This window comes from Manis javanica, chromosome 13 (assembly GCF_040802235.1).
Source record: "Manis javanica isolate MJ-LG chromosome 13, MJ_LKY, whole genome shotgun sequence".
Lineage (NCBI taxonomy): Eukaryota > Metazoa > Chordata > Mammalia > Pholidota > Manidae > Manis > Manis javanica.
In genome coordinates this window covers 36,069,404-36,093,250 of record NC_133168.1, presented here as the reverse complement: position 1 = coordinate 36,093,250, position 23,847 = coordinate 36,069,404, and the positions used below count along the sequence as shown (strand labels likewise).

At 37.2% G+C, this 23,847-nt stretch overlaps 1 pseudogene; it reads right to left on the bottom strand.

The window, feature by feature from the left end:
- Positions 1 to 14,189, bottom strand: part of LOC108405968 (amine sulfotransferase-like) — a 30,446-nt pseudogene extending 16,257 nt beyond the window's left edge.
- Positions 14,190 to 23,847: the final 9,658 nt, after the last annotated feature.

Genomic DNA, 23,847 nt, shown 5'->3' with positions numbered 1-23,847 from the left:
CTCTGTTTTCTAGTCCATTAATGGTCTCTTGCATCTCACCATTCTGTTTTGAAGTCCTTCCAGAGCTTGTTTTATTTCTGTATTCTCCTACCTTAGTTCTTGCATATGTCTCTGCAAGTCCATCAGGATGGTTGTGACTTTTGTTTTGAATTCTTTTTCAGGAAGACTGGTTAAATCTATCTCCCCAGGTTCTTTCTCAGGGGAAAATGTATCAGATGCTGAAGCTGTCTGGGTTAGTCTTGTCTGGATCATATTTTTTTGCCTTTTCATGTTGATAGGTGCTATTGACTGTCAGCTGGGAGGCCAAGCTTTCTACTTGCTACTACCCTTTCTTTACTGGGACAACTGCGATCCCTAGTGGCTTTTGTTGGGTAATTGCATGTAGACTGTGTCTTTGTGTCTTGTCCGGCTGGTATGGAGGAAGCTCCCTTTCTGGGTGCATGGTCAGCCCTAGGCTGCCTCTCTGCTATGGCAGGGCCCTGGAAGGGTAATGGACGGGGGGCTGTTTGGCTGTTTACCTCCATGAGATGTCTCAGATCTGTTGCCCATGGGGATAGTGTGCCCAGTTTTCCCTGTGACCTGTGTTGTTTCCATCCAGCTGTTGCATCCCTGTCTCTTTAAGACTTTCAAAAAGCACTCGCTTTTCTTTGTCACATGGACATCAGCTTCGGAACCCACTCAGAGGTCTTGCTGCCCTGTTTCCCTATGTTTCAGCCCTCCACACATGCACTGTGTCTGCACTCTTGTGCAGATGGCTGGGGCTGGGTGTTTAGCATTCCTGGGCTCCCTCTCCCTCCCCACTCTGACTCCTCTCCTCCTGCTGGGAACTGGGGTGAGGGGCGCTCGGGTCCCTCTGGGCAGGCTTGTATCTTACCCCTTTCACCAGGCACTGGGCTCTCGCACTTGTGGATGTAGTCTGGTTGTTGTCTTGTGTCTTCTGGTCTCTCTTTTAGGATTAGTTGTATTTGTTGTATTTTCAAAAATATATGTTTTTTGGAGGAGATTCCCACTGTCCTACTCATGCCACCATGTTGGCTCCTATATATATTTATTCTTTTTTGCCCTTTTGAGTCCTGTTGTATTAAATTTTATTACATTTTCTGCAGTTAATGCCATATTGTCATCGCACTTCATCTCAGACTCTGCCTTATTCAAATGTCCTACTGGTAATTTCTGCAATGTACATTTGGCTGAGAAACTCTTCCCCACCCCTAGGGTACAATTATTTTTATAACGGAAATAATTACACTTCCCTAAGCAAAAGAGCTTTCAAACTTATCCTTAATATTAATGTCTACATTCAACTAGAATTCACACTTGGCTGGGGTGATTGATATCAGGTTGTAGTTCCTCCATATAGTGAGGCAGCTCCCCCAACACTAAGAACCCCTCCTTTTTCCATTAATAGTTGACCCATGCTTAAATTTACATGGAGTCTGTCATACATGGGGACTTGTGTTTCCAGTCTTTTCTGTCCCTGTGACCTATTTGTTCTTTTGTAAACACTATACTGGTTTCCTAAGTGTGACCTTGTAAAGAATAAAAAAACATAAATGTCCTAATAGGTGATATATTAAAAGGTGAAAAATATATTATGGAGAGAAAATAAATTAGCCTGAGGACTCTAAGTGTTTTGAGTGAGGCTATTTATTTATGACCATCAAGAGTGGCTTCACTGAGAATGCAATATTTAAACAAGGACCCAAAGGTGGGAAAATGTGTAATCTTTGCAAATATCTGGGGAAGTGCAATACAGAAGAACCATTCAGTGCAGAGAGCCTCAGGTAGGAATGTGCATGTTATGTTGAGTAAGAGCAAGAAAACAAGTGGTTTTCTACAAAATTTTTGAAATGGTTTTAACAAATTCTTAGTTATTAATACAAATATTCTAAAACTCTTCCAAATGTTAGATGAAAGAACTTTGTCATACTCATTTTTGAAAGCTACGATTACATGATAATAAAATTACAAACAAGGACACTATATGAAAAGAAATCTACACACCATTATTCTTGATGAACATTAATGAAATGCATGCAATAGGAAATTAGCAAACTGAATTCAATAATATACTGAAAGCATTATGGATCATAATCTATTGGCATTTGTTTGAGTGATGCAAGAATGTATCAACATCAAACCAATCAATGTGAAGCACCACATTAACAATATGAAGTTTTAAACCATATTTTGGGGAGAAAGATGGTGGCATGAGAAATGAGGCAGAAATCTCCTCCCCAAACCACATGCAATATGAACATATAGCAAATACAACTAATCCTAAAAAAGTGAGAAGAATGAAGACTGCAACAGATGGCCTACATCTGGAGACAAGAGGATATCTTGTGGAAAACTGTAAAGTAAGAAATCTGTGATCCAATGGGGTCCAAGCCCTTTCCCCAACCCAGCTCACCAGTGAAAGGAATAGACCCAGAAGCCCAGGACTGCTAACTACTACACTGAGCCTACATTGTGAGCATGAACTCACATTGCATGCTGCTCTGTATATGAGAGGGTTTGGAAAGCAAAAACAGGTGGAATACTTGGAGATGTTGAGATTCCAACCACTTGTGGAGAACTGGTACCCACAACTGGACACTCTGGGACAAAAGAAAGGTGGGTGCTTTGAAAGACTTCTAAACAGTGAGAGAGCTGTTAAAGGGGCAAGGATTACACAGAGGTCGGTGCACAGGAGAAAGGACAGGCGGATAAAATCATCCTGGGGCACACAGCTCAGCAGGTTGGAAACTTGGCAGATTCAGGTGGTCCATCACCGGGCTGGCAATGCAGACCCAAGCCTCCCCACTGTGATATGCAGCCTGGCAGTCTTTCCTCCCAGCTGGAACTGGCTTGCAAACCTGCTACCACTGCCATCATTCCAGGCCAGCTGGACTGCAGCACCACCTATGGCAGCTTTAAAGGAGCATATCACAAGGGCTCTTTGCTGCATGCTTAGCTCACTGACCCTGGCAGTGGAGGCAGGCATTGCAGTTGGGAGCAGGAAAAATCTCTTTCCTCCTGGCAGATACTGGCACTGCTCACCTATGAAAACTGCAATCACTCCAGATGCTGGGCATCTATGGAGAGTAGAGCGTCTGGTCACTAGAGGGTGACACCTATACAAAGCTATTATTACACACTATTCAATAGGTTTATGAAAATGCAGAAGAACCTTGTTCTGTCAAAGATCCTTCAAACACCATAAAGAGGGCTCAGTGAAACTGAAATCATCAATCTTCCTGATAAAGATTTCAAAGTAAAAATTTTAAACATGCTAATGGAGCTACAGAAAAAAATTCAAGGTCTAGGGGATGAATTCAAAGAAGAGAAACTTTGAAAAATACAATATCTGAAATGAAACATACAAGGAGTGGTTGAAAAAGCAGACTAGAAGAGGTAGAGAAGATGGTAAATGGAATAGAAATTAGGGAACAGAAATAAAAAGAAGCTAAGGCAGAGAGAGAAAAAAGAGTATCTAAGAATGAAAGAATTATAAGGCAATTCTGTGACCAATGCAAATGGAACAATATTCACATTTTAGGGGTACCAGAAGAAGAAGAAGAGAAAAAAAGGGATAGAAAGCATCTTTGAAGAAGGAACTGCTGAAAACTTCCCCAATCTGGGGAAGGAAATAGTCTCTCAAGCCATGGAAGTGCACAGATCTCTCAACACAAGGGACCCAAGGAAGACAATATAATATAATAATTAAAATTATATTAATTAAAATGGCAAATATCTAGGACAAGAAGAGAGTACTAAAAGCAGACAGAGAGAAAAAAATATCACATAGCAAGGAAAATCCATCAGGCTATCATCTGACTTCTAAGCAGAAATTTTAAAGAAGTGGATGGCATCACATATTCAATGCAATGAACAGAAGGGCGTTGAACCAATAAATAGCCTACCCCGCAATACTGTCATTTAAATTTGAAGCAGGGATTAAACAATTTCCAGATCTTCAAAAGTTGAGGGAATATACCTCCCACAAATTATCTCTACAGTGTATTTTAAAGGAACTGTTTTAGAAGAAGTGCTCTGAAAGCTAAGTAGCTGTCACCAGAGAAAATAAAACCACAGTAAAAGAAGTAAACTCATTAATTACTAAGCAAATACAAAATTAAATCAACTATCCACAAAGTCATTCAAGGGATACACAAAGAGTACAGTATATCACACCTAACATGTAAAGAGTGGACGAGGAAGAAAAAAAAGGAGAAAAAAAAAGAACAATAAATTGTGTTTATAATATTGTAATAAGTGAGTTAAGTTAGACTGTTAGTAAAGAAGCTGTCCTTGAGCCTTTAGTCACCACAAATATAAGGCATACAATGGCAATAAGTACATATATGTTGATAATTACCCTAAATGTAAATGGACTGAGAGCACCAGTCAAAAGACAGAGAGCTACAGAAGGATATAAAAGCAATTCCCATCTATATTCTGACTACAGAAGACTTACTTCAAACCCAAAGACAAACACAAACACATACTAAAAGAGAAGGGATGGGAAAAGATACTTTATGCAAAGAATAGGGAGAAAAAAGAGGGAGTTGTAGTACTTCTATCAGATAAAATAGACATCAAAACAAAGAAGCTAATAAGAGACCAAAAACAGTATATAATGATAAAAGGTAAGTCCAACAGGAGGGTGTAATCATTATTAATATCTACATATGTGAAACAAGTACTATCGGAACTAAAGGGGGAAATAAATGCAATACATTCATTTCATACTTCCACACACCACTCACTATAAAGGAAAAATCAACCAGTCAGAAACTAAATAAGAAGATGGAGGCATTGAACAACACATTAGAAGAGATAGACCTAATACACATCTACAGAACACTCCACCCAAAAGCAACAGGATAAACATTCTTCTCAAGTGCACATGGAATATTTTCCAGAATAGATCACATGCTAGGCCACAAAAAGAGCCTCAGTAAATTCAAAAGCATTGAAATTGTTCTACCAATTTCTCAGACCACAAAGTTATGAAACTAGAGGTAAATTGTGCAAAGAAAACTAAAAAGCCTACAAACATGGAGGCTTAACAACATGCTTCTAAATAATCAATGGATCAATGACTTAATAAAAACAGAGATGAAGCAATATATGGAGACAAAGCAATACAACAGCTCAATGCCCCAACTACTGTGAGATGCAGTGAAGGCAGTTCTAAAGTGGAAAATATATAGCAAAACAGGTCTATCTAAAGAAAGAAGAACAAAAAAATTGAATTGGTAATCAAAAAACTACCTAAGAACAAAATGCATGGACTGGATGGCTTCACTGCTGAATTTTATCAAACACTTAGTGAAGACCTAATACCCATCCTCCTTAAAGTTTTCCAAAAAGGAGAAGAGGAGGGAATACTTACAAACTCAGTCTATGAGTCCAGCATCACTCTAATACCAAAAGCAGACAAAAACAACTCAAAAAAAGAAAATTACAGACCAATATCCTTGATGAATATAGATGCAATAATGCTCAACAAAATATTAGCAAACTGAATTAAAAAATACAAGAAAAGATCATACATCATAATCACACAGAATTTATTCCAGGGATGCAAAGATGATAGAAAATTTAAAAACTAATCAACATCATACACCACATCAAAAAAGAAGAAAAAAAATAAGATGATCATAAATGCCATATGTGACAAACATGCAGCCAGCATCATAAGTAAGAGCAAAAAGCTGAAAGGTTTTCATTTAAGATAGGGAACAAGACAAGAATGCCCTCTCTTACCACTTTTATTCAATATAGTCCAGGAGGTCCAAGCCAGAGCAATCAGACAACACAAAGAAATAAAAGGCATCCAGACTGGTAAGGAAGAACTTAAATTGTCACTGTTTATAGATGAGATTATACTGTACATAAAAAAACCCTAAAGAATAAACTCAAAAATTATTAGAACTAATAGCTGAATTGAGTGAAGTTTCAGGATATAAAAATAATACACAGTAATCTGTTATATTCCTATATATTAACAATAAACCATCAGAATGAAAAATCAGGAAAACAATTTGAATTACAATTGCATCAAAAAGAATAAAATACTTAGGAATAAACCTAACAAAGGACATGAAAGACCTATACTCTGTAAACAATGTGACACTCATCAAGAAAATTAAAGAAGGCACCAATAAATGAAAAAACATCACATGCTCATGGATAGGAAGAATTAATATTGTCAAAAGGGCCATTCTGCCTAAAGCAATCTTCAGATTCAATGCAATCCCTGTCAAAATACCAAAAGCATCTTCAGTGAACTAGAACAAATAGTTCTAAAATTTTTGTGGAACCACAAAAGACTCCAAACAGCCAAAGCAATCCTGCAAAGGAAGATTAATGCTGGAGGATTATGCTCCCTGTGTTCAAGCTCTAATACAAAGCTATAGTAATAAAAAACAATTTGGAAATAGGACAAGAACAGACCTGCAGTTCAATGGAACAGAATAGAGAGCCCTGATACAAGCACAAACATATACATGGCCAATTAATATAAAATAAAGGGGCTATGGATATAAAATGGGGAAATAACCTTTTCAACAATGGCTGTTGGCAAACCTGTACAGCAATATGTAAGATACTGAAACTGTATTACTGTCTAACACCATACACCAAAGTAAACTCAAAACGGATCAAAGACCTGAATGTGAGTCATAAAAATATAAAATTCTTAGGAGATAACATGGGAAAAAAGCTCTTGAATATAAACATGAACCACTGTTACCAGAACACATCTCCTTGGGCAAAGGCAACAAAAGCAAAAATGAAAAAATGGGACTTCATTAAACTAAAAAGCTTCTGTACAACCAAGGACATCATCAGTTGAACAAAATGTCATCCTACAATCTGGGAGAATATATACATAAAAGATATATCTGATAAGGGTTTAACATCCGAAATATATAAAGAACCCACATGCCTCAAAAGCCAAAAAGCAAATAATCCTATTAAAAGAAGGGCAGAGGACTAGAACAGGCACTTCTCCAAAGAAGAAATTCAGATGGCCAACAAGCATGTGAAATGATGCTCCATGTCACTGATCAGGGAAATTTTGATAATTGGAAAATCAAAATATTGATAGGGATTGCATTGAACCTGTAGATTGCTTTAAGCAGAATGGCCATTTGACAATAGGCAACTTTTATTGCAAATTAAAATCACAATGAGATATCACCTCACCCCAGTTAGGATGACCGTCATCCAAAAAGAAAAGGATCAACAAATCCTGGTGATGATGTTGAGAAAGGGAAGGCCTCTACACTGTTGGTGGGAATGTAAATTAGTTCAATAATTCTTGAAAGCAATGTGGAGGTTCCTCAGAAAATTAAAAATAGATATACCATTTGATCCAGATATACCATTAGGAATTAACCCAAAGAAAACAAGATCACAGATTCAAAAAGACATATGCACCCCTATGTTGGTTGCAGCTACTACTTACAATGAACAAGACATGGAAGCAAACTAAGTGTCCATCAGCAGATGAATGGATAAAGAAGATGTGGTACATATACACAATGGAATATTATTCAGCCATAAGAAGAAAACAAATCCTACCTTTTGCAACAACATGGATGGAGCCAGAAGATATTATGCTCAGTGAAATAAGCCAGGTGGAGTATGACAAGTATCAAATGATTTCACTCGTATGTGGAGTATAAGAATAAAGAAAAACTGAAGAAACAAAACAACAGCAGAATCACAGAACTCAAGAATGGACTAACAGTTACCAAAGGGAAAGGGACTAGGGAGGATGGGTGGGAAGGGAGGGATAAGTGTGGGGGAAAAAAGGGGTATTATGATTAGCATGTATAATTAGCATGTGGGGGGGCATGGGGAGGGCTGTGCAACACAGTGAAGACAAGTAGTGATTCTACTGCATCTTACTATGCTGATGGACAGTGACCATAATGGGGTTTGTGCGGGGGCACTTGTTGAAGGGGGGAGCCAAGTAAACATAATGTTCTTCATGTAACTATAGATTAATTATAACAAAATAAAAAAAATTTAAAAATTATAAAATAAAATAAATGCAACAAAAGCAAAAATATGAATCTATATACATAAAACTTAAAAGCTTCTGTTCAGCAAAGGAGCCCATCAACAAAATGTAAAGGAAAATTGCTGATTGGGAAAAATTACTTGCAAATCATCTATCTGATAAGGGTTCATATCCAAAATAAACAAAGAACTCCATAGCAACAAAATACACCCATGCAGATAAAAAATGAGTAGGGAATCTGTACTGACTTCAGTGTGCATATGCATTTGAAATTATAGGTGAATACCTATTTGTTTATTTATATGAATAGATATATATATATATACACAGAAAGATATGTTTTTGTCTGATCACAGAACAATAACAGCTCTACAGTGCAACCACAATGCACACACTAGATAGACTATAAGTAATTTATGTATTGTAATCCTATCCCTTAATAATTCAGACTATAGGCAAAAGAAATAAATATATGTACATATAACTCATCATCACTTTCTACTAAGAAACAAATGATATGGTAACTGGAACTCCTTCCCAATGTCTCTGTTTAAATGCCCTAAGAGCCATTAAGGTAACCTGAGGTTTCAGGGGGAACTTCTGGGCCACCACAGTTCAACTCTTCCTTCCACACCCGTCAGAGATCCTTAAGACACTAACCTGAATCTACACATCTACCCTTTATAATGTTGATGGCCAGTCACAAAAGGACTCTCACAACATTTAGTTGATTGGAGGAACATGTGCATTCAAATGGAATTGAAAGGTGATCATTAAAATGAGTCCCTGCTACTGACCCATAAAGTGCTGACTTGGCTTTAATTTAGGAGGACGTCTAACTGGAGCACATAGAACCATTAGGGCTCCCTCTGATATTCACTGCACACTGAATGGTTCATCGCAGTCATCTGAAGTAGTAAAAATACGCTTAAAATACTCAGATCCTTCTTTCTCCTTTTGTGAACCCCTCTCATTTATTACTATGACCTTCATTTTTTGAAAGCTATAACAGACTTTCAAAGAGCAGGCAACTTTCTTATTAAGACTTTATGTTTTAACTTGTGTTCAAACATTACTTAAAATGTTTCTGATCTTCCAAATGCCGATTGTTTTCTATCATTTATACACAACATATTTGGACAGCAAAAGGGCCCATTTGATGCCATGAGAAAACCTTGCACTGGAAATGGGCTTAGTGTTGTGAGCCATGCAATTGACTGAATGAACAAGAATAGAAGGAGCAGTTAGAATCTGACCTCTGAAAACAGTCCAAAATATAAATCTGGGTTACCTGAGAGGAAAACTCAGTATAAGAAGTGGAAAAAAAAGAAATCAGTCATATTGGGTCACCAAAGGGAAAAATCTGGCCAAGGGACGATAGTGAATAAATGAGCTGTGCTCTGAGGCACAACCATGGGAGTAAAGTGGGAAAAAAAAGCCCCTTAAATTCTTCCCAATCCAAATCACAATTTAGGACTTTACTTTAATGGTACAAGCTATTTAAATGACCCGAAGAAACATTTAAAATCTTTCAGGTATATTCTTTCTTTTTTAAAACAATTTCATTCACATTGGTTACAATTTACCATTATTAATCTGTACAACTCAGGGTTTTTAAAAAATGTATTCACAAGGTTGTACAATCATCAGCATGATCTAATTTTAGAATATTTTGCAACCCAACAATTGATTTGCAAATATTTCCATAGCCATTGGCAGCAAATTAACATTCTTCATCTAACCGTCAGCCCCAAGCCACCGTTATTTACAATCTATCTCTATAAATTCACCTATCTATACTTTTCCTATAAATGGAATCATAAAATACACGACCTATTGTGTCTGGCTCATTTCACATTACACACTAAGTTCAAGGTTCATACATATTGTAACATTTCTCAGTACTTCCCTCCTTTTCATGACCAAAAAATATTCTATTTTACAACTATACCACTTTGCATCTCATTTCTTCAGTTAATGGACATTGTCTTGTGTTCACTTTTTGCTCTTATGAGTAATGCTGATATGAATATCCATGTGTGATTTTTGGTGGAGGCATAATGTGTTCTTTCTTTGGGGTATCGAAGAGTAGAATTTATGGGTAATACGGTATTTCTATGTACTAATATTTGAGGATCTGCTAAACCAATTTCCAGTGCAGCTGTACCATTTTACAATCCCATCAGAAATATATGAGAATTCTAATTTCTCTATGTCCTTGCCAACACTTCCTACTGTATTTTTGGTTATCACACTCCTAGTGAGTGTGAAGTGGTATCTCTCTACAGTTCCTCATCAGATATATGATTTGCAAATATTTTCTCCCATTCTGTTGGGTTGTCTTTTCACTTTTTTAAAATTTTTCCACTGATTTATCACTGATATACAATCTTATATTATTTTCAAATACACAACACAGTAGTTCAACAGTTACCCATATTTTTAAATCCTCAGCACTTTTACTACAGTTACATTCTATCAACATAGAAAGATGCTACAGTCACTGACCATATTGTCCATGCTGTACTACTATCCCCATGACAAACTTACACATTATGATTGAGAATTTTCATATATACCTCTTTATTTCTCTCAGCCTCCCCACCCACCTACCCCAACTGCTCCTCTGTGGTAACCACCAGTCACTTCTCAGAGTCTATGACTCTACTGCTGTTTTGTTCATTTTGTTTTGCTTTATTTTTATATTCCAAAATTCAGTGAAATCATATGGTATTTGTCTTTCTCCACCTAGCTTATTTCCCAGAGCATAATGACCTCTAGACCCATCCATGTTGTTGCAAATAGCAGAATTTCTTGTCTTTTCCTGCCTGAAAAATATTCTATTCTGTATATGTGCCACATCTTCTTTAGCCGTTCGTCTATTGATGGATGCTTAGTTTGATTCCATATCTTGGCTATTGTAAATAATGTGGCAATAAACACAGGGGTGCATATATCTAATTAAATCAGGGATTTTCTTTCCTTCCTGTAAATTCCTATAAGTGGAATTACTGGGTCAAATGATATATCTATTTTCAGATTTCTGAGGTACCTCCACAGTGCTTTCTAAAGCAGTTGCATCAATTTACATTCCCAGCTGCAGTGTGGAGGGTTCCCATACCTCCACATCCATATGAACCTTTGTCAATTTTTATCTTTTGGGTAGTGGCTACTCTAACTGGTCTGAGGTGATGTCTAATTGTGGTTTGGTTTACATTTCCCTAACGATAAATGTTCTGGAGCATCTTTTCATGAGCCTGTTGGCCATCTGTATTTCTTGTTTGGTGCCTGTTCAAGTCCTCTGCCCATTTCAAATCAGGCTATTTTTTCATTGGTGTTGAGGCATATGAGCTCTTTATATATTTTGTATGTAATTTCCTTAATGGATAAATCATTTACAAATGTATTCTCCCATAATGTAGGTTGCCTTTTTGTTCTGTGGATGGTGAACTTTGACGTATGGAAACTTTTTAGTTTGATGTAGACCCATGTGTTCATTTTTATTTTGTTTCCGTTGCTCAAGGAGATGCATCCAGGAAAATATTGCTCATACTTATGTTCAGAGATTTGTGCTAGGTTTTCTTCTAAGAGTGTTATGGTTTCATGTCTTAACATTCTACTCTTTGATTCATTTCAAGTTTAATTTTGTGCATGGAGTTAGTAATCCAGTTTCATTCTCTTCCAGGTAGCTGTCCAGTTCTTACAACACATTACTGAAGAAGCTGTCTTCTCCCCATTGTATGTTCATGGCTTCTTTATCATATACTAAGTGGCCATATATTAGTGGGATTGTATATTTGGGCTCTCTTTTGTGTGCCACTGATGGGTCTCTTCTTGTGCCATAACATACTATTCTTTCTACTGCAGCTTTTTTATTATAGCTTGAAGTCAGGGAGTGTAATCCCCTCAGATTTGTTCTCTTTCTCAGGATTGTGTTGGCTTTTCAAGGTCTTTTGTGATAGCATATGTATTTGAGAACTATTTGTTTCAGTTCCTTGAAAAATACTGTTAGTATTTTAATAGGGATCGCAATGAATCTGTAAATTGCTTTGGGCAGGAGGGCCATTTTGACACTACTAAATCTTCCTAACCATGAGCACAGGATAGATATCCATTTATTTGTTTCTTTCTAATTTCTCTCACAAGTGCCTTCTAGTTATCAGAGTGTATGTCCTTCACCAAAATGGTTATGTTTATTCCTAATTATTTCATTCTTTTTTATGCAGTTGTAAATGGAGTTGTTTTCCTGATTTCTCTTTCTGCTAGATCATTGTTAGCATATAGAAATGCAACAGATTTCTGTATTTTAATTTTGTATACTGCAATAATGCTGAATCCAGTAATTAGTTATAATAGTTTTTTGAATAGATATTCCATGTATAATATCCGGTCATCTGCAAATTGGGAAAATCTAACTTCTTACTTACCAATTTGGATGTATTTATCTCTGTGTTGTCTGAATGCCATGACTAGGAGCTCCAGTACTATGTTGAATAAGTGTGAGGAGAGTGGACATCCTTGTCATGTTCCCAAACTTAGAGGAAAAGCTTTCAGCTTCATGCCATGTCGTATGATTTTAGCTGAGTATTCATCTTATATGGCTTTTATTATATTGAGGATGAAACCTCTATTCCCACTTTGTTGAGAGATTCTATCCTGAATGGATATTGAGTTATGTCAAATGCTTTTTCAGCATCTGTTGAGATGATCATGTGGTTTTTAGCCTTCTTTTTGTTAAAGTGTTACGTGACATTGATTGATTTATGAATATTATACCATCCATACATCCCTGGAATAAACAAAGCTTTGTCCTGATGGATGACCCATTTGGTGTATTTTTTAATTTGTTTGTTAATATTTTGTTGAAGATATCCACATCATGTTCATCAGGCATGTTAGTCTAAATTTTTCCTCTTTTCTTTCAGTGTCTTCATATGGTTGTCATATACAGTGATGATGGCCTCATACAATGAGCTTGGGAGTGTTCCTTCCTCTTCTACTTTTTGGAATACCTTAAGAAAGATGGGTAATAGCTCTTGTTTAAATGTTTGGTAGAATTCAACTGTGAAACTATCTGATGCACTTTTGTTTATTGGGAGTTTTTATTATTAATTAAGTTTCATTGTTGGTAATTTGTTCAGATTATGTGTTTTTCTGTATCAGTTTTGGAAGGTTGTACTTTCTATAAAATTGTTCATTTCTACTAGGATGTCCAACTTCTTGACATATAATGTTTTATAGTATTCTCTGATAATTCTTTGCATTTCTGTGATATCTGTTGTGACTATTCCCTGCTCATTAATGACTTTTAAGTGTGTATTATCTCTTTTTTTAAATAATTCTTGCTAGGGATTTATCTATTTTGTCTATTTTCACAAAAAACCAGCTCTCGGTATCATACATCTTCCTACTGTTTTATTCTTTCCTATATAATTTATTTCTGCTCTGATTTTTATTATGTCCCCTCTTCTACTAACTTAAGGTTTCATTTATTTTATTTTCTAGTTTCCTGAATTGTGAGTTTAGGTTTCTTATTCTGGATTGTTCTTGTTTCTAAAGATAGATCTGTATAGCTTTGAACTTATCTCTTAGGATTGTTTTTGGGTGTCCCGCAAATATTGAACTGTTGAGTTTTTGTGGGATATATTCTACATTTTTTATAATTAATATAAGTTAAATTTCCTTTCTCAGAGGTTATTAAATATAGCTTGCATCTTCTGTCCCATTTCCCTGCCTGAGGATAAATATTCCTGCCTCTCTTACTAGACATTCCATCGCTACATTTTTGTCATTTCTTCAATGCAATTTCTTCCTCATTGTGCTCCTTTCACCAACCAAAGTCAGAAATAAATTAAGCTGTATTGTAAACACCTGATTTCATGAGACATTAAATTGTAATATCTTTTAATACCCAACAGATTTATAGCATATGATCATACCTAATACTACTGAGAAACTAAGCTTGCATATTAAAGAAAAGCCATTCAATTATTAGAGTAGCTAACAGAATGGAGAACTTACCAGATTTTGGGTATGTGATTATGAAGACATCATCATCTCGGATTTCAAAATCATCCAAATTTTCTAAAAAGTCAGCATCAGTTCCATAACATGTAAAATTAAATCCTTTAAATGTGAATAAAAATTTTTCTGTGTCCTCCATAATTCAATTGCCTACAAAAGACAGATATATTATTTGAGAGAAATCTAGTACAATTTGAGATCTTCTTCTCTTCCATATGTTCACTTCTCATCCATAATTAAAAATGTAAATAGATTTCTTACTTTTACCACAGACTCTGATAACCTGCTGGCTCTGAAAGGTACTGTATTAAATTCTGTATGTGTGGGCTTTGCCCAAATGCTCAGGAGCCTGGTGGTCATGGGCTGGGACATGACTTTACATATTTGTCATCCTTTCATGAAGCTCTAAGGGAAACAGTTAAAAGTTATTATTGTGATAGTTGCGAAAGTAATGTTAAATCAGAATTCTGATGTATCCTAACACAGAACAAATGAATACACAAATATGACTTAAACAGACTTCAGAAGCAATTGTTTGTTTCTCCAGCCTGACAGACCATGAACTGGGCCTTTTTATCCCTTTGGCAGAACCAAAATGCCTTAGGGTTGACCAAGTTTTAGAATGATGTCATTCACAACTTTTGGTTAGGATTCTTTTTCTTATGATATATTTTGTAACCATATATTTAAATTTGATACTATTACTTAACCTTCAGCTTGTTTAGATCAATTGGGTATTATGAGGTAACTGGCATGAGAGTTCACAAGGAAACATGAGAAATTACAAATGAGCATATAAAATGTCCATAATGACAATTTAAATATGACACAAAATAAAAGTGTAAAAGAAAATGTTCAAACACTGGTCTCATGTAGAATGTGCACCACGCTTTGTGAGTCATCGTACATGTCTACATTTGCCTTTGTTATCACCTGTCACTAGTCTTATTTAAAAACTCTCTTACATACTAAGAATTCTGAGGTTAGTTGATTTTGGGATTCTTCCAAAAGAGTGTACAGTTTCCCTTTTTTTAAAAATTTTTCCTAAATATATCCCAGGAATAGCTGACAAAGAAGAGCACCAGAACTCTATATTTTGACAGCAATTCCAGGAACTTTGGACCATGCATCCCTCTAAGAAAAAGGGTAAAGGAATTTATAAAATATTTAACAGCCACTCTGTAACTAGTAAATCGATATTTGTTAGCCTCTGTTCAAAACTGAAATTTAAGAAAGGTATAAACTGGCTGGATGAATAACACAAATTCAAAGCCAGAACTGGAGTGAAGGCCATGAATGGGACAGTGGAGGAGGAAAGACAGAGATTTATTACATCAATAGACTTCTCTAAGAAGTCTACCTGGGGCTGTTCTCCAGGGTTCAAGACAGACAGCCTAATTGGTACCTTGGGGCCCTTATTTGGTTCCAAATACTAACTTCCATTATAAAGAAGCAGTGCTCCTTGAGGAGTAGCTGATTCTGTGTCTTGGGATGAAAATAATAAAGATGAACGTGTAACATCTTCACCTATTATTAATTAAAATTTCAGGCCCATGGGGATAGCAGTAACATGTCAAACTTCAAAATGAGGACCGTGGTGACTCAAGGGACATTTGGAGCATCAGCAGGCACAGAATGATTACAGTCAATTAGAAAAAGAAACATCACATAAGGAGCATGAATCATCATGATGCTTTTAAAAGGAATGTAAGCAATTGATGTGTTGTGCACCAAATTTCTAAAATCCCTAACAGAAATTATGTGACTTCCACATATAAATCTGATCAGTAAACATGTAATCAATTTTCCACTGTTAGTAACAGTAGGGAGGACCTGTTTAGAATGCATTTAAAAATAAATATGCATAGTTCCTCAGTTTAGATGAAGGGGTAAAGTGAACTATTTCTAAGAATACAGAAAATACACACTAACTTCTAGCAGCCAGATTAAAAGTTATGTGAGAGTAAAGAAAATGTAAGTTCCATGGCCAGAACTCTCACATAATTATAAATACTCACCCTCTGTGTTGGTGCAATGATGTTATATTTAGCTTAATGCACAGGGACAGGCTTACATACCCATTGGTGATAAGCAATTACTGCTGCATGACTATAAAAAGACTGCTTGGTGCTAAGAGCAGAGCAGAGGCTGGAAGAAAGGGAAGAGTCTGGAGGGAAGACTGAGCCTGGAGTGGAGGCAGACAGCCCAATGCAGATGTGATTCTACCCTTAAACCTACCTCCATGAGAATAAAAATTGGTGTAATCCCCCTAATACTCCCAAATTCTATTGTCATTTTTCAGACTCACTGAATCCACAGTGAACTTGCCAGGGGTGGGGCACCCTCTCTGGCTACCAACTACATTTTGGCACAGTCCTTAAGATTTGCTTTAAACTACAAAATGTAAAATCCAGATCGCATGGGAGTGATACTTGAGCACACTGCCCCTATGGATGGAGAGACAGCAGCTATGCCCCAGTGGGCATATGGCCTGAGGTGGTTCTCCTCCTAAGGAGTGAGCCCCTCCCCAGGTCTGAGGGGAGGTAGAGGCAATGCCTAAGGGAGTGTTGGAGGCCCCCTATGATATTGGGCAATCCTTAAATAAACAGGATGCCCATGTGTTGGCAGGAACTGAATTTGGCTGTTTCACACAGTATAAGAAAGGCCTTACAGGAGAAGGATGCATTCCTGCAAGAAGCAAGCAAAGAGGCAGCATGAGAACTCATGATGTGGTGGAGGTAAAAGATTTGTTTATAACTGAGATAGCATTGCTGCAGAGCACTGTGGAGAAGGTACAGGATATAGTTGTGACTGAGATGGAGGTGCACTGTGGGGTGGCAAGAGGTTTGTGTCAGCTCTGGAAGTGGTGGGTGATACACTGAGGGTGAATGGGGAAGTAGAGATGGTGCCAGAGGCACCAACCCCTCCTCTATTGAAATAATGCCCAGTTGTAGTAAAGAAAATAAAGACACAGCAATGACAGGTTCCTCAAATACTGGTGAAGGTCCCTTGCCAGGTCGTGGAGCACTCCATGTTCTACCCCTAGATGCAGGGAGAGCTGGTGGATTTGGACTATTAGGAAGAAACCCTTGGAGTCCATATCAGCCTGGTTCCTGCACCTCTGAGATGCAGGCATGGATAGTATTATTCTGTCCAGGTTAGAAATGGGAGTACTCATTTCCCTGACATCTCTTGCTGCCTTGAGGATACAATAACAAAATGCATACCAGATCCCAAGCAACAACTCCCTTGATTGGCTCATGGCCATACTTTGCACTATATGGCCCAATCAAGGTGACATACGATCTTCCTCTGTGCAATGACAGACTTATGCTCAGGTCCAAAGGGCCTTAATAGGAGTTGGTTATGAAAAATGCCCTATATAAGACAGAAAATCATGGCCCAGGTGAAGGGCTCTTTACCACGGAGTGAGTGATACAGTGTTGCAAATGGTTCCCCTTTGTCTCATTGGGCCCCTAGTAGCCATTATTGCCCCTCACATAGGGCAACTCATAAATGAGGTTACCCATGCTGTGGCAGATTTGGGGAAGGCTAAGGCGATGCAGGCATGAAAAAGGAAGACCAGTCTGCTGGGAAGTGTTTAAAGCTCCTGTGGAGGTCACAAGGAACCAGATGTGGGATGATTCAATAAAAGCAGGGGTGACACAGAAAAATTGGTTGGAAAGTCAAATAACTTCTTATTGGAGATGTGGCAACAATTGAAGCCAGAGCAGGACCATCGCAGAAGATGGAGGTCACATAAATTGTTTTATGAGATCCTCGGAGGAGTAGAGTGTAGGAAAGATGGAAGTTCTCTGCCCAGGATTCTAATCTGATCCCATGCTGCTCTCCCAATGTGAACATGTACTGATGTAATACTTAGCTTACTGCACAGTTGCAAGCTTGCATATCCATTGGAGATAAGCCATTATTACCCATGTTGCTATGAGAGGAGGTACACCAAGTGCTAAGATCAGAGCATAGCAAAGCAAATCTAGAGGTGAGGGAACAGCTTATAGCAGGCAGATCCCAGAGCAGAGACAGACAGCCAGATGCAGACATGTTTCTAACACTCGATCTACCACTGTGATAATAAAGCTTGGTAAAATCCCCTTTCTACACCCAATGTTCTGCTAACATTTTTCAGTCTCACTTCATCCAAAGTGAATATGCCCAGAGTTGGGACACCCTTCTGGCCCAGAGCTACAGTGATACATATGTAAAGGTACAGGAATGTGTAGAGTGAATATTTGTACCTTGTTATCATTTCAAAAGTGATAAATAGTTAAAAGATGTTGGCATGAGAAGTGAGGCAGAAACCCTATTCCCAAAACCACATGTAAAATGAAAATACAGCAAATACAACTGATCTTCAAAGAAATACACAAAGCCTGCTTAACAGACTGTTTACATCTGGGGAAAACAGAAGACATCAGAGGAAAGGGTAAAAGAGCAAAGCAGCAATTTGGAAGGACCCAAGTCCTCCCTCACCCCCAGCCCAAAGAGGGAGGAAGAGAAATGTAGTGGGAACGGAATAGAAGCCCAGGACTGCTAAACACCTAGACCTGAAGATGTGCTCTGGGAGCACAAACCCACATTACATGGTGCTCTGGAAGTTAGTAGGGTTGGAAAGTAAAGAAAGGTGAAATACTCAGAGAACTTCAATTACAACCACATGTGGAGAACAGGTATGCACACCTGGCTCCACTGTGAAAAAAGAAACACTGGAAAATTTAAATACTACCCAATAAAGAGAAGGGTATTTAAGGGGCACAGAGAGCTGGCTGCTCAGGACAAAGGACAGGTGGAGAAAATCATCCTGGCCCACTCAGCCCAGCAGGATGGGTACTCTCAGGAGCATAAGATGCTCCATCCAGACAAAGCAGCCCCAAAGTCCCTCACTGTGGTACACAGCCTGACTCACACTCCTCCTGGCTGTCACCTGTACTAGACACCTGCTCCCCCACCATTGTGCCAGGCCAGCCAGAGTGTGCCCTTATCGACATCATCTAGAGCAGTGTAATATGGAAACTCCCCCTGTGTGCTTCCCCACTGGACTTGGCAGGGAGACAGGCACTACAACCGGGAATGCAGGAAAGAGCCCTATCCTCCCAGCTGTTGCTGGTTCCACTTGCCTGCTACCTCAATCATTGTTCCACGTGCTTGTCATCTCCAGAGCAAAGAGCTACTGGGCACTAGAGGGTGCCTCCTACACAAAGTCATTATTCCATAGTAATGACTAGAAAAATGAAATGCCAAAAAAAAAATTCAAAACAAAAATACAGGGAAAGACAACATAAGAGGACAAGGTGAAATGGAAATCACCAATGTTCTTGATAAAACTTTCAAAGTAAAAATCATAAAAAGACTCACCAAGCTACAGAAAAATTTTCAAGATCTCAGGAAGGACTTGAAGAAAGGGATGGTAACTTTGAAAGATACAGTATCTGAAATAAAACATACAATGGTGGTATTTAAATGTGGATTAGATGAGGTAGAGGAGACAATAAGTGAAATAGAAATTAGAGAACAGGAAAACAAGGAAGCTCAGGCACAGAGAGAAAGAATGATAGCTGGGAATGAAAGTAAATAAGAGAACTGTGTGACCTTTCCACGTGGAACAATATTCACTTGATAGGGGCACCAGAAGTAAAAGAGAGAGAGAAATGGTTAGAAAGGCTCTCTGAGGAATTATTCACTGAAAACTTCCCCAAACTGGGAAAGGAAATAGTCTCTCAGGTCATGGAAGTGAAGACATCTCCCAATACACAGCACCCTAGGAAGACAACACCAAGACATATATTAAATAAAATTGCAAAGATCAAGGACAAGGAATGGGAATTAAAAGCCGAGAGAGAAAAAAGATCACTTTTAAATAAAGCCCATCAGGTTATCACTAGACTTCTCAGCACAAACCTTAGAGGTCAGAAGGGAGAGGCATGATATATTTAATGTAATGAAGCAAGAAGAGCCTCCAACCAAGAATCCTTTACATGACAATATTATCATTTAAATATGAAGCAATGAATAAACATCTTCCAGAATATGAAGCCAAGATGAGGATATCTACTTCCCACAAACCATCTCTACTATGTATTTTAAAAGGATTGCTAAAGATGAAAGTACTCCTAAGACTAAATAGTTGTCTCAGAGATAATTAAACCACTGTAAAGGAAGTAGACTCATAAATTACTAAGTAAATTCAGATTAAAATCAATTACTCACAAAGTTAGTCAAAGGATAGACGAAGAGTAATCTATTGTATAAAGAGAGGAGGAAGAAGAAGGGGAACAAAAAGCTTTAGATTGTGTTTGAAATAGCCTAATAAGTGACTAAAGACAGAATGTTAGACAGCAAGGAAGCTGCCCTTGAACTTTTGGTAACCACAAATCTCAAGCCTGCAATGGCAATAGTGCATATCTATCGATAATCACCCTAAATGTAAATGGACTGAATGCACTAATCAAAAAGCATAGTTACAAAATAGATAAAAAAACAAACACATCTATATGCTATGAGAGAATCACTTAAAACCCCAAAACATACACAGAGTAAAAGTGAAGTGATGGAAAACGATATTTCATGCAAATAATGGGGAGGAAAAAGCAGGAGTAGCATTACTTGTATCAGACAAAATAGATTTCAAAAGAAGAAAGTAACATGAGACAAAGAATGACATTATGTAATGATAGGGGTAATCTAACAAAAGGATATAACCATTGTAAATACCTATACACCCTAAAAAGAAGTACCTAAATATATAAAATGAAACTAACAGAATTAAAGGGGAAAGAGAATGCAATTTTTCATTTTAGGAGACTTCAAAACAACAATCACTCCAAAAGGTAGACAAACCGGAAGAAAATAATTAAAGAGACAGAGGAAATGAACAATGTATTACAACAGATAGAACTAAAAGACATCTACACAACACTCCACCCAAATACAGCAGGAAACACATTCCTCATGGAATGTTTTCCAAAATAGATCACATACTAGGCCACAAAGAAAGCCTCAGTAAATTCAAAAAGATGAAAATGCCAACCAGCTTCTGAGACCATAAAGGTAAGAAACTAGAAATAAATTATGCAGAGAAAAAGAAAGCCCACAAACACATGCAGTCTTAATAACATTCTCCTTAATAATGAACCGGTTGATGACCAAATAGAAACAGAGATCAAGAAACATATGGAGACAAATGAAAACTACTCAACACCACAAAACCTGTGGGATGTAACAAAGGCATTTCTGATGGGAAAGAATGGAGCAATACAGGTTTACCTCAAGAAAAAAGAACAATCCCAAATAAACAGTCCAAACTCACAATTAATGAAAGTAGAAAAAGAAGAAAAAATGAGACTCAATGTGAATAGAAAGTAGGTCATAACAAAGATCAGAGAAGAAACAATAAAATTCATACAGATAAAACAATAGAAAGAAAGAATCAATGAAATCAGGAGCTGGGTCTTTGATAAAATAAATAAAATAGATAAACCTTTCCCCAGACTTATCAAGAAAACAAGAAAGTGTGCACACATAAACAGAATCAGAGATGAGAAAGGAAAAATCATTGTTGACACCACAGAAATACAACGAATTATTAGAGAATATTATAAAAAATTATATGCTAACAAATTGGATAACTTAGAAGAACTGGATAACTTTCTAGAAAAATACAACCATCCACGAGTGACCGGGGAAGAAACAGAAATTCTGAACACCCCACTTACCAGCATTGAAATTGAACCAGTAATCAAAACACTACCTATGGAAAAAAACCACTGGACCAGGTAGCTTCAGCACTGAATTTTACCAGTGATGGAGAGATGACGTAATACCCATCTTCCTTAAAGTTTTCCAAAAAGTAGAAGGTGGAATACTTCCAAACTCATTCTGTGAGGCCAGCATCACTCTAATACCAAATACAGACAAAGACACCACAAAAAAGATAATTATAGACCAATATCCCTGATGAACACAGATGCAAAAGCACTCAATAAATTACTAGCAAACTGAATTCAAAAATACATAAAAAAGATCAGAGATCATGATCAAGTGTGATTTATTCCAGGGATGCAAGAATGGTACGATATTTAAAAACCAATCAACATCATATACAAAATCAACCAAAAGGATAAAAGTCAAATGATCATTTAAATAGATGCTGACCAAGCATTTGACAAAATTCAGCATCCATTCATCATAATAACTCTCCACAAAATTGGTATACAGGGTATGTACCTCAATACAACAAAGGCCATATATGACAAACCCACGACCAACATCATATCTCACAGTGAAAATCTGAGAACTTTTCCCCTAAGTTCAACAATAAGACAAGAATGCTACCTCTTACCACTTTTATTCAACATAGCACTTGAGGTCCTAGCCATGGCAATCAGCAGCACAAGAAATAAAACGCGTCCAGATTTGTAAGCAGGAAGTGAAACTGTTACTGTTTGAAGGTCATATGATATTGTACATAAAAAACTCTAAAGAATCTTCCCAAATATACTAGAACTGATAACTGAATTCAACAAATTTGGAGGATACAAACTCAGTACCCAGAAATAACTACTAACTACTAATGATGAACTGGCAGAAAGAGAAATCAGGAAAGCAACTCCATTTATGATTGCGTCAAAATGAATAAAATACATAGGAATAAGGCTAACCAAGGAGGTGAAAGACCTATACTATGAAAACTTCAAGAAACTCATGAGACAAATTAAAGAAGACAGCAATAAATAGAAATACATCCTGACGTCAAGGATAGGAAGAATACTGTCAAAATGGCCATCTTGCTTAAAGCAGTCTACAGATTAAATGCAATCTCTGCAAAAATTCCAACAATCATTCTTCATCGAACTACAAGAAATATTTCTAAAACTCATATTGAACCACAAAAACACTGAATAGCCAAAGCAATCCTGAGAAGGAGAACAATGCTGGGGGTATTATGTTCCCCAGCTTCATGCTTTACTGCAAAGCCACAGTCATCAATACAATTTGGAATTGGCATAAGAACGGACCAAAAGATCAATGGAACAGAATAGAAAAACCAGATATAAACCCACACATATATGGCCAATTAATATACAATAAAGGAGCCAGGGATACACAATGGGGAAACTGACACAGCCTCTTCAACAAATGGTTTTGGCACAACTGGACAGCTTCATGTAAGAAAATGTAATTGGATTATTGCCTAACTTCTTACACAAAAGTAAACTTGAAGTGGATCAAAAACTTAATGTAAGTCGTGAAACTACAAAACTCTTACAAGAAAACAGGAAAAATTTCTTGAATATAGTCATGAGCAACTTTTCCTGAACACATCTCCTCAGAGAGAAACAAAAGTAAAAATGAACAAATTGGACTACATCAAACTAAAAAGCTTCTGTACAGCAAAGGACACCATGAGCAGAACAAAAAGGAATCCTACAGTATGGGAGAATATATTCATAAATGACTTATCCAAAAAGGGGTTAACATCCAAAATATATAAAGAGATCACATGACTCAATACCCAAGAAACAAATAATTCAATTAAAAAATGGGCAGAGGATCTGAACAGACACTTCTCCAAAGAAGAAATATGGGTAGCCAACAGACACATGAAAACATGCTCAATATTGATAATTATCAGGGAAATGCAAATTAAAACCACAATGAGGTATCGCCTCAAACTGGGTAGGATGTTCAACAACCAAAAGACAAGAAACAACAAATGCTATGGAGGATGCAGAGAAAGGGAAACCCTCCTGCACTGTTGGTGGGAATGTAAATTAGTTCTACCATTG